Here is an 11,401-nt window from a genome sequence, read left to right as displayed (position 1 = left end):
GCAGCTCCTCTGGATTCCCAGAGGGTATCTGCAGTCTTCCTCAGAAGGGCCTCTTCCTAAGGAGTCAGTGTCACCTTCACAACATCTGAGATTTCAGTTTGTCCCCTACTTCTAATAACTCTGCTTTTGGGGAAGCCACTGATTTTCCAAGCCACATAGGTCAAGATATCCACTGGATTTGAGACAATAAGCAGTTTGCAGTTTGGACTGTACTTCACAAAACTGAGGATGATGAACTTGAAGATGGCCACATTTCGATGGACCAAACTGAGTCGGCTCTCCCCCTCTTGTTGGCGGGCCCCCCTGTGATAATGACCAGCTTGGAGTTTGAAGTTACACTATAGATACACGGGACATTGGTTCCATAGAGACCCTTAATCATGGTGGAATTGGGATACAGCAGTCTAAGGTTCTTCATTCTGCTGTCAGCCAAGTACCACAAAGAGGCCAGTGGCCCAGGTGACCTTTCAGCTTGGTCAGCTCATGTGCAGTCAACCCCTGCTGTGAACATCTTTCCACTGCTCCTTATCCACACCAGTGCCCAGTTCTGGGTTCATAGAAATGGCATTCCACACAGGCACACTGGAGGTGCCTTCTCTCTCAGGACCCACCTGTGACAGCTTAGTGTGTGAACTCCCCATCTTCTTCCCATCAGGTAAGGGAACAAAGCTGAATCCAGACTACAACTACTTCTAATAACTCTGCTTTTGGGGAAGCCACTGATTTTCCAAGCCACATAGGTCAAGATATCTACTGGATTTGAGACAATAAGCAGTTTGCAGTTTGGACTGTACTTCACAAAACTGAGGATGATGAACTTGAAGATGGTCACATTTCGATGGACCAAACTGAGTCGGCTCTCCCCCTCTTGTTGGCGGGCCCCCTGTGATAATGACCAGCTTGGAGTTTGAAGTTACACTATAGTCTTTGCTGGAGACAATTTTTGGTGTTTTAAGGAAAAGGTTGCCATGCTGGAGATCCATCATCTCTCACTTTAGCTTGTCTTCCATGACACCAACAAGGCCAAGCTCATCTGCCAAGTCCTTTATTAAGATACTGATGACACAAGCCATGCTAATAGCACCAACAGTTACAACTGTAATCTTGTTCTGGGGGACCTGTTTTTTCTTAAGAAGATGCACAATCTGCTAGTCGTTAAGGGTTACCATCTTGGACTTTGAATCTTTTGAGACCTTTAGTGAATGATGGGGGGGGGGGTGACGACATGGGAGCAAAAGCAGCATGGCCTGGGCTCAATGACAATGGCTCCAGCACACCCCACTGGATGGTTTTAGCTCCTTTTTTCAAAGAGCAAGTTACCATAGGTGTGTTAAAGTCATTTCTGGGCCTCCAACCTTCCTGTCTCTGTACCAATACCCTGCAGTTTTTATCACTATTGCTTTGTAATACAACTTGAGGTCAGGGATGGTGATTATCTCAAAATTTCTTTAATTGTTGAGAATAGTTTTCACTGTCTGGGTTTTTTGTTATTTCAAATGAATTTGGGAATTGTTCTTTCTAACTCTATGAAGAATTGAGTTGGAATTTTGATGGGGGGATTGCATTAAATCTGTAGATTGATTTTAGCAAGATGGCCATTTTTACTATATTAATTCTGCCAGTCCATGAGCATGGATTTTTCTGAGATCTTATTCAATTTCTTTCTTCAGAGATTTGAAGGTCTTGTCATACAGGTCCTTCACTTGCTTGGTTAGAGTCACATCAAGGTATTTTATATTCTTTGTGACTATTGTGAAGAGTGTTGATTCCCTAATTTCTTTCTTAGTCTCTTTGTCCTTTAAGTAGAGGAAGGCTACTGATTTGTTCAAGTTAATTTTATATGCAGCCACTTTGCTGAAGTTGTTTATCAGCTGTTGTAGTTCTGTGGTGGATTTTTGGGGGACACTTAAGTATATTATCATATTTGCAAATAGTGATATTTTGACTTCTTTTCAATTTTTTTGTCTAATTGCTCTGGCTAGGACTTTGTGTATTGAACAGAGAAAGAGTGGGCAGCCTTGTCTACTCCCTGCTCTAGTTAGGGAAACAAATGGAGATAAATACAGACTAAAAGGAAAGGAATGTGTCTTAGTTAGGGATTTATTGCTATAAAAATACACCATGACCAAGGCAACTCTTATAAGAACAACATTTAATTGGGGCTAGCTTACAGGATTATAGGTTCACTCCATGTTCATCAAGGTGGTAACATGGCAGCATCCAGGCAGACATGGTACAGGAGGAGCTGAGAGTTCAACATCTTTATTGGGGTAATTCCAGCAGAATACTGACTTCTAGTTAACTAGGATGAGAGTATTAAAGCCCAAGCCCACAGCACCACACCTACTCCAACAAAGCCACATCTCCTAATAAGAGTCCCACTTATTGGGCCAAACATATTCAAACTATCACAGAGGGTAACATAAATGAAAGGATATTTGAAAAAGTTATAAGAAATCATAATATAACTTACCTAACTAAAGATATGTATTATATAACATATAATATATCATACATCATACAACATACAACATATGATATAGAGTATGTAATGTGTAATATATAATATACAATATGTAATATGCAATGTACAATACACAATATACAATATGTAATATACAATATATAATATACAATAGATATTAAATAAATAATAGATAATAGATAATAAATAGATAATATATAATAGATAATAGATAATAGATAATAGGTAATAGATAATAGATATACACATATACATACACAGATTAAATAAAAATTTCTCATCTGGACAAAGAACCCCCAATATCCATGAACTATCTAATGTTAGGTACCCCCTTTTAAATTGTTTATCAGAGTTGTCTAAAGAGAGTACCAAAACATTATAGGCTATTGTTGTCCCTGGTTTGTAGCCCAGAGGTGGAAGGTAAGTACCTATTGATAAAGACACCACGTACTTCAGACATAGGACCCAGATATGCCTGAAGTATGTCTAACCTGAATGACTTCTCCTTGAGGGCTATCTTTTATAGTTTCAGAAGGTACTATGTAAGCCACCAAGGGAGAGAAACAACCGAAAGTCCTACCCAGCTATGGTGCCAATGAATCACAACAGGGACCAGCATGGCACAATAACCCTAAAAATTCCGAAGTGGCACACATATTTCAGTGGTAACTAATAGTTCTCTAATTGGACTTAAATCACTCAACAAGAGGGAAATCATACCTGGTACTAGAAACCTAGCCAACGGCCCAGGACTAGTGAAGTCATGGATCCTGAAGGAAAACTTATAACTACCAATTTACTATGTTATGAGTTACTGAACTATAGTTATGCCATCACATAAAAGGGTTCTTAAGAATATTTTAAGTTCTAAAACTAACGGGCATAACTGGTCTCTGGTCACTATGACCAGGCAATAAATGCCTATGATATATTGATCTCTGGACCAGCTATAAATTTCTATGCAATGTGACCCTGAGCTAAAAGTAACTGCTTGATCATTTAACTACTATCTCTCCATTTCTGTAAATGCTTGCTGTGGATGTCCAAAATTGCCTGTGGTGATTTGAATATACTTGGCCCAGGGAGTGGCACTATTAGGAGGTATGGCCTTGTTGGAGGAAGTGTGTCACTGTGAGGGTAGGCTTTGAGACCTTCCTAGCTGCCCATGAGACAGTCTTCTCCTGGGTGCCTTTGGAACAAGATGTAGCACTTTCAGCTCCTACTTCCAGTGCCATGCCAATCTAGAAACTGCCATGCTTTCTACCATGATGATAATGGACTAAGTAAGCTTCTGAACCTCTAAGCCAGCCCCAAGTTAGATGTTGTTCTTTATAAGAGTTGCTTTTGCCATGGTGTCTGTTCACAGTAATGGAAACCCTAAATAAGACACCACCTTTCTGTATACAACACAGTCTCTGGTTTCTTGTCCTTAAAAACTTGAATGAACTGGAAGTCAAGGCTCACAACTTTGCTTGGGACAGTGTGGCTTGTGGTGAATAAAAAGTGCATTTGACTTATTCGGGCAACTTCGAAGTTTTCCTCTTCAGATGTCCCATAGCAACTAAACCAACATAAACATTAACTACTTATAGAATCAATACACCCATAGATAGATGTAGTCCTTATTAATAGATACTTGCAGGTAAAATTAAGGGGAGAGATTTTATTGGAGGTATTGTTGATCCCACTGAGCAAGAATGAAGTCTACCACCCAAATTAAAGCCTATTAAGTAAGTTTTATTTACTATGCATAGTGTGGGATTTGAGAGGGCAGTGTGGGGTTTCAGGCCTCCTTTTATAGGGAAAAAAGTGCAAACTGGGGATTTTCAATGGAATTTGTAATGTAAGGACTTGGCAAACAAATTTTACAGGTTAGATTATCGTTCAGCTTGGCAGAATATCTCAAGATATCTCAAGACTCTTTGTTGGAACACCTTATCAGGGTAGAGTTCAGGGTATGTTCAAAGTGAGTCAAACTCCATAGGTGGGGAACATATCAATTCCAGAAACAGGTTAAAGTACTGTCAAACATTTTTTTTTTTTTCAAATTTTGTGGCAAAAAGAAATGAACTTGTTCTGACCTTATAACAAAATGGCTTCGAACCTTCAGGCAGAGTCTGGCTGGTTCTCAATATGAGGAAGAAAATAGCCAGAGGCATCTAGAGAAGTCCATACTGAACCAGGGCATCAGAGAACAGAGAGGTGGGTGAAGCAAGAGAGGGAGAGAATTATGGGGGTAGAGGACAAGCACACCAAGAGAGGAGCCACTGCCCAAGAGGCCAAGAGAATGGGAGAACCAAGAGAGCACAGAGTCCAAATGGCTGAGTTGTATAGCGGTCAGAGGAGCAGGGAAGGGAAACCTAGTCCCTGGCCTGGAAGGCTGGAGAGGTTTAGGGTACGGGGTATGGTGAGAGGTACCAGGAGGAGTCACAGGTACTGAGTGAGACTTGTTCCTGATTTATTTGGGATCTGAGTTTCAGCTTTTTAGTTGATGATAAGGGGTAAAGTACTTCTTCTATAACTACTGCCTGCTGAACTTGAGGCATCATTTTCAGGGGTGTCTAGGATGGCTGGAATGTTGGCTAAGGCTGGGAAGGGAGGAGGGAGGCAGGCTGGGGAATATCTGCTTTGCTCACTGCCAAGATTCTGAGTGAGTACCTAGGGCTGGTGAGGTGCATTGGCCAGGAAGAAATGAGAGTCCCTGAAGGGACACGAGAGACCGATGAACAGAGGACACAGGCCTCAACAGGCCTCAAGGTCAGGTACCGCACAGTTACTTTGTCTTGTCTTGATTGTTTTTCTCTTGTTCTTGGTTTTGGTTTGATCTAGAGCTTCTGTAAGTCACAACTTTGGCCAGCATGAGCTGGGAAGTCACTTGTTTGACTTTGGGTAGTCTGAAGGATGCTTCAGGCTCCATTTGGAACCTGACTCTGGCCATCGTGAGCTAGGGATTCATTGTTTTGACTTTGGGGAGTCTGAAGGATGCTTTAGACTCCATTTGGAACCTCACTCTGGACAGCGGGAGCTGGAGAGTCATCTGTTTGACTGTGTCAGCATTTGCTGACATAGTAACCTGTTTACTTGTTTTCTGTACCTGTGGCAGGGGCAATGTCCATATGTTTGGTTCTTAATCTATGTGGATTGTATCGACAAGAGCTGGCTGAGTCTTGTTCTGTACCCTTGGCGGGGTGAACTGTCTATGTGTTTTGTCTGTGTCGTTCTGTTTACTTTTGGCTTGTTCACGAACATCTGTGAATCCTGTGGCCAGTAAGCAGTGGGCAGACATGCCTTAACGTCGTGGCCACAGAGAATCTGGAGGATGCTTCAGATTTTCTGGGAATTCTAGTGGAACACCACTAGTTAATTTTGGAGGCTGTGGATTATGAGAATTGCACCCCAGTCAGTTTTAGCAGCTACCTGTGGCATTCTTGGCAGGAATGCCCAAGATTGTGAGAACTGAACCCATTTGTTCCAGTTTTTGTTGTGTCTGTGTGGACTTGGACTGACATTATTTTTATGTTTTTGTTGTGTGTGTGTGTGTGTGTGTGTGTGTGTGTGTGTGTGTGTGTGTATGTGTGTGTGTATGGACTTGAACTGACATTATTTTTAGACATGAGACAGAGCACCTCTACCCTTTAAGTTTAAGCTTAGATTACTGGAATGATCTTAAGAAGAAGAAAGTTTTTGGTCCAGGTGTGGGTGGACACCCCGATCTTTAGATCCTGATCTGGGAGAATCTGGTGTTGGACACCCCTCCATGGGTCCAGCCCTTTTGGCCTTTCCCTTCAACCCAGATCCTTGCTTTTACAGGACTGCATGCCACCTAAGAAAGATTCTACAGGACTCTTTCTCCTCTGACCTCTTTGTCCCAGATCTCCCTTTTTCTGATAATTCTAGGGGGCTCACTGACCTTTTAGATTCTGTTTTCTTCACCCATCAGCCTACCTGGGATGATTGCCAGCAGCTTTTGCAGCTTCTCTTTACGAGTGTATTATTCTAGAGACCAGAAAGAATGTCCACAGGGCAAATGGGACTCCCACTCAGAACCCTGCTGACATATGTGAGAGATTCCCTCTCTGAAGACCAGACTAGACTGCAACTCTCCTGAAGGTGGGGAGCACCTAAAGTCTTATCACCAGGCTCCGTGGGGGTTGCAGGATGATCCACTGATTTGACAAAGGTACATGAGGTTAAGCAGGGAGCAGACAAGTGACTATGCCTTTTATAGACCGGTAAAGGTGTCAGGAAAAAAACCTTCAGAGGCTAGAGAGACCATGAGATGAGTCACTGTGAGATTTAATGCAGGTTGTTGAGAAAGTTTACCATAACAGGGAGACAGAGGATGAGAAGGAGCAAAGAAAAAAAAAGATGAGAGAGAGAGAGAGAGAGAGAGAGAGAGAGAGAGAGAGAGAGAGAGAGAGAGGAGGCAGGAAAGGAATTTACAGAGGATCCTGGCCACAGGAGTGAAGCACAGGGAATTAAGAACCAAGTCTGGCACTAGGAAGGAGCCTCTCGACAAGGATCAATGTATTTACTATAAAGAAAAAGGCCATTGGGCCAGAGATTGTACAAACAAGAAGAAAAGGGGACCCCAACAATGGGACCCCCGAACCACCCCCAAAGTTCTGACCATACAAGAAGACAGCGACTAGGACGAACAGGGTTCAGAACCCCTCCTCGAGTCCAGGGTAACCTTGAAAGTGGAAGAGAAACCTATCCAGTTCCTTGTAGATACAGGGCTCAGTCCTCTGTCCTGCTACAAACTGAAGGACCCATGTCAACCAAAAAGTCTTGGGCTCGAGGGGCTATTGACAACACACAATATTCATGGACTACCCAAATATCTGTGGATCTTGGAGTGGGCCGGGTATCCCACTCATTCATAGTAATGCCAGACTGTCCCTGCCACTCGTTGGGGAGAGACCTCTTGACTAAGATGGTGGCACAAATACACTTTCACCCTGATAGACCACAGGTTAGAGGGCCAAAAAGGGAGCCCATGTAAGTCCTAACCATCCAGTTGGAGTACAAGTATCAACTCTTTGAGCTGCCAGCATATCCACAAACCTGGGTAGACCGCAGAAATGGAGGAGGCTAAGAACCAGCCCCTCGTCCATTATAGAACTGTAAAGCCCAGGCTATCTCGATAGTGGTGCATCAGTAACCCATGTCAAAGGAAGTTCGAGACGGGATTATGCCACACATCATCTGGCTCCTCCAACTTGTGGTTCTGCATAAGTGCCAATCAGCCTGGAACACACCTCTCCAACCGGTGTGTCAACCAGGAACCAACGACTGTCAGCCAGTTCAAGATGTCTGAGAGGAAAACAAATGGGTGGCCAATCTCTACCTCATGGTGCCTAACCCCTGTAACCTGTTGAGCTCATTGCCCCAATCCAGAAGCTGGTATACAGTACTGGACTTGAAGCAAATGCATCAGTAGACTCATCTAGAGGTTGACAAACTTGTGAGGACCATCTTATGGTCAAATTCTTTTGTGACAGATTTGAGGCATCTAGTGGGACAGGTAGTAGATAGCTGTGTGCCATGCCAGAAGGTGATGCATGTGGAACTAAGGTAGATAAAGGAAAATGTCTGAGGGGATAGACCTGGGGTTTACTGGAAAGTGGAACAGGGCGAAGGACTACTAGAATGCAAGGGTGAACCCACATGATCCTTGAAGCCCTGTCCTGGGGGTGGTCTGGCAGGATGAGGATTAGGGTGTGGGCACCATCAGCTAAGGAGTAAGCTACGTCTCTTCCCGGTCTATGTGTGCCCCCGAAATGTGCGGAGTAGGGCATGGGCTCTTAAGAGCGGAGGAGCTGATGCCTACTTTTTAGTGTGTAGAGTTTAGAGTCCACTTCCCACTCCTCATGGGATGGGATTTAATTACTCTAACAAGGAATTCCACAAGCAGGGGGCTAACACGCAGCAGCAGTTGCACAAGCCCATGGACTGGTAGGGCCTCCGGGTCCTTTAGGGTCCTTGGCACCTATCTTGACATCACCTGGGGAAGTGGTAGCTGAGAAGGAGAAGGGCTCTGTTTTAATTTCCCCTACAACCCCCTCTCCATCTGATTTACTGAAGCAGGAAAAAGAGCATGTGTAGGAAGCCATTGGCGCCAAGCATATACTTAAAAAAAGAAATACAACTAGAGACTAAGGCTATATCAATTTGGCTATGATAATGGGTTTCTTTGTACCATCTACTTGTGGATTGAGGTCTTGACTACTTCCATCGGGCCTAACTCTTATAGTCTGGCACCTCCGGCCTCTTGACGCACTATTTCAACCCTTACAGTATGGCCCAAGGTGGTAACTGGGGTTACTTCGGTAACCAGAGTGGCCTCAATAATAGAACATTTGTTCTTTCATCAGGATACCCCAGGTGATGAGCACCCACTTCTAAACCTTACAGAAAAGTCTTTTCTAGTTTTAAACTCAACCAAGCCTTCCCTTACCACCTTTTGTGAGCTCTGCTATGATACTGTTCCACCATATTATGAGAAAATAGCTGCCTCGGGCCCCATAAGACAGAACACATGAGGGCTGCCGGTGGAGGGCCCCATAATCTCTCACCTTGCAACAAGTGTCTGGGCAATTACTAAGAACAGGCACTGCCCTTCTAGAGAAAAAGTTTCTTTGTAACTCTACTCATGACTATGGCAGACGGGTATTTGATTCCCGCTGAGATTACCTGTTGGGCTTACTTTTCAAGATTGACCCCTGTGTACATCAGACCAAGGGGTTTTGTGTCTTAGTTCAGCTGATGCCTCAGCTCCTGTATCATGAGGGTTCCAAGAGACCAGGTCTAAGCCAGAAAAAGAAAAGAAAAATAATCAATTACAGCCTTAACCCTGAGTGTGCTTCTGAGATCCAGCCTGGGAGGGTTAGGAATGAGAATTGCCTCCCTGGTAATCTCGTCCAGCCACTACTCTAGTTTTCATGCAGCCATAAACCTTGATTTCCAGAGGATAAAAGATTTTGTTTTCTACCTTTGGGAGTTGCTCACCTCCCTGGCGGTAGTAGTCCTATAGAACAGGAGAGGGCTATTGTTTTTACAGTTAGGAGAGTCATTGTAGTTTCAACTTCGATAAGACCTTTGATCATCCTATGTTTGCTCTTAAAGTTCGTTCCTTGCATTTTGAATTGCTTAGTTGCTTTCCTCAAGGAGCCTTAACACTGTGCAAATAACGGTGCTCAAACAACAGTATAAGGCTGTGAAACAAGATGACCTTAGACTTCAAGATGGTAGTCTTGAAATGGTAGCCCAGAGAAAGGGGGAAATGAAAGAAGTAAAAAATTATCTACCCCCAACTTGTATAGAAACAATGGCCCAGTGGCCCAACATGCCTTGGCCTAAGGGTTAGGACTGAGTAAACAACTCTCAGGAGAATCATAAAATGTGCTGACTGATAGCCATCTGACCCTCTAGAGAGTCCCAATTAGGGTCCTGACGCATATGTTCACTAACCAATAGGTTTAAAGGTCAATATGCTTAGCCAATGAATTTAAATTATAACCTTGCTGATATAACCTGTACCCCTAAAAAGTATAAAAACTGTTTGTAACAGCCTTTCAGGGTTGCCTCTCCTCTAGATGTAGGTCGCCCCAGTGCACTGGATGAATAAACCTTTTGCTTTCGCATTAATTCCCAATATCTGGTCTCATTCATGGGAGCCTCAAATAGATAAGACTCAATTTGGGTCTTACACTTTGGAGTAGCCTAAAATGCAAGCTCTAAAGGGATACCAGAGGACAGCATGTTGTAAGCAGTTTTGGAACAGATTACATTTGGGTTCTGCTGGGACAGATAGACTAGGAATGGTAAAGGTAAGGAGTTTGGGGATTTTTTTTTTAAATTCAGGGTGTATATTTAAAATTCCTGGACCATAGGCCTAGTAGTTATTGAGAGGGATGGGCGGGGTTCCCAGACCAGAGTTGAGAGGGAGATCCCATCCTCAAGAGTAGACAGAAGGCTGGAAAACTTAGGCTGTTGACTGACAGGAGTATTTATCTAGAGTTCATTTGACCTGTGACAGGTATACAGGTCTCATGACTCCCTGAAGCTTACATAAATATTTTAATTTTGTAAAAAGAGATAAATTTTACATATACAAATTTTAAACATATTAGCATTATCATTGTTCATAGTCTGCACTGAAATCTCCATTGTAGAAAAAGCAATAGACTCACACCTTTGAATCATAGGAAAAGTTTAGGGACCCCAAAATGATCCTTGGCTAAAAGCATTAACACTTTTCCAGGGGACTGAATATATAAATTGGACAGAGATGTTTTTCAGGAGAATAAGAAGTACTTTTAAGTCTATATTTAGAAGACAACCAAAGGAAATTTAAATTTTGAGCTTGTGATTGTTGGGATTCAGATACTGGATAGACAGCTGACATGTATGTTTTACATACCAAAGTGGACCTGGCCTCCAGGTTCTCCATTATTCCTCAGCTTCTACTCTATAGGGCATGGCTGGTAGGCATACCCTGCCTTATATGCTGAACTTTTCAGCTCAGAAGTGGGGCTTCCCCTCCCCCAGAAGTTCTTCCCTATGTAATTCAGACACGTTGGCTCTTACTCTCTCCTCCTTCTCTACATTTTCTTTCTCCCTCCTCTCTGTATTTCCTCTCTTCCTGCATGCACATGCCCTTTTTCTTTCAAAGTCTTAATATAGCAATAGAAAGACGTTTGAAACAGTTTTGTACCTTTACAACTTGCATGTCTAAGCTTTCACATTTACCAGTCATCAAGGAAACTTTTTTTTTTTTTGTAACACATCTACCAATCAAAATGTAAAGTTGTGGAGCACAGTCCCAACAGAGACATCTATAACACAACTTGTCACACGCCCACGCTTCCCGCCGCTAGGAACAGGCGTGCAACAAAACAAACTCTTCTGCGG

General features: G+C 43.0%; 1 pseudogene across 1 annotated transcript; it reads right to left on the bottom strand.

The window, feature by feature from the left end:
• Positions 1–214: 214 nt before the first annotated feature.
• LOC308415832 (L-lactate dehydrogenase A chain-like) lies at positions 215–5,423 on the bottom strand (annotated as a pseudogene). Its single transcript has 3 exons — positions 5,263–5,423; positions 3,950–4,046; positions 215–1,148 (listed from the first exon to the last, which is right to left on the bottom strand). The product of its transcript is annotated as an L-lactate dehydrogenase A chain-like (transcript).
• Between the last annotated feature and the right edge of the window lie 5,978 nt (positions 5,424–11,401).

This window comes from Micromys minutus, assembly GCF_963924665.1.
Source record: "Micromys minutus genome assembly, chromosome: X".
Taxonomy (NCBI): domain Eukaryota; kingdom Metazoa; phylum Chordata; class Mammalia; order Rodentia; family Muridae; genus Micromys; species Micromys minutus.
The sequence above is the reverse complement of the archived record's forward strand: the minus strand, read 5'-3'. Positions and strand labels throughout refer to the sequence as shown.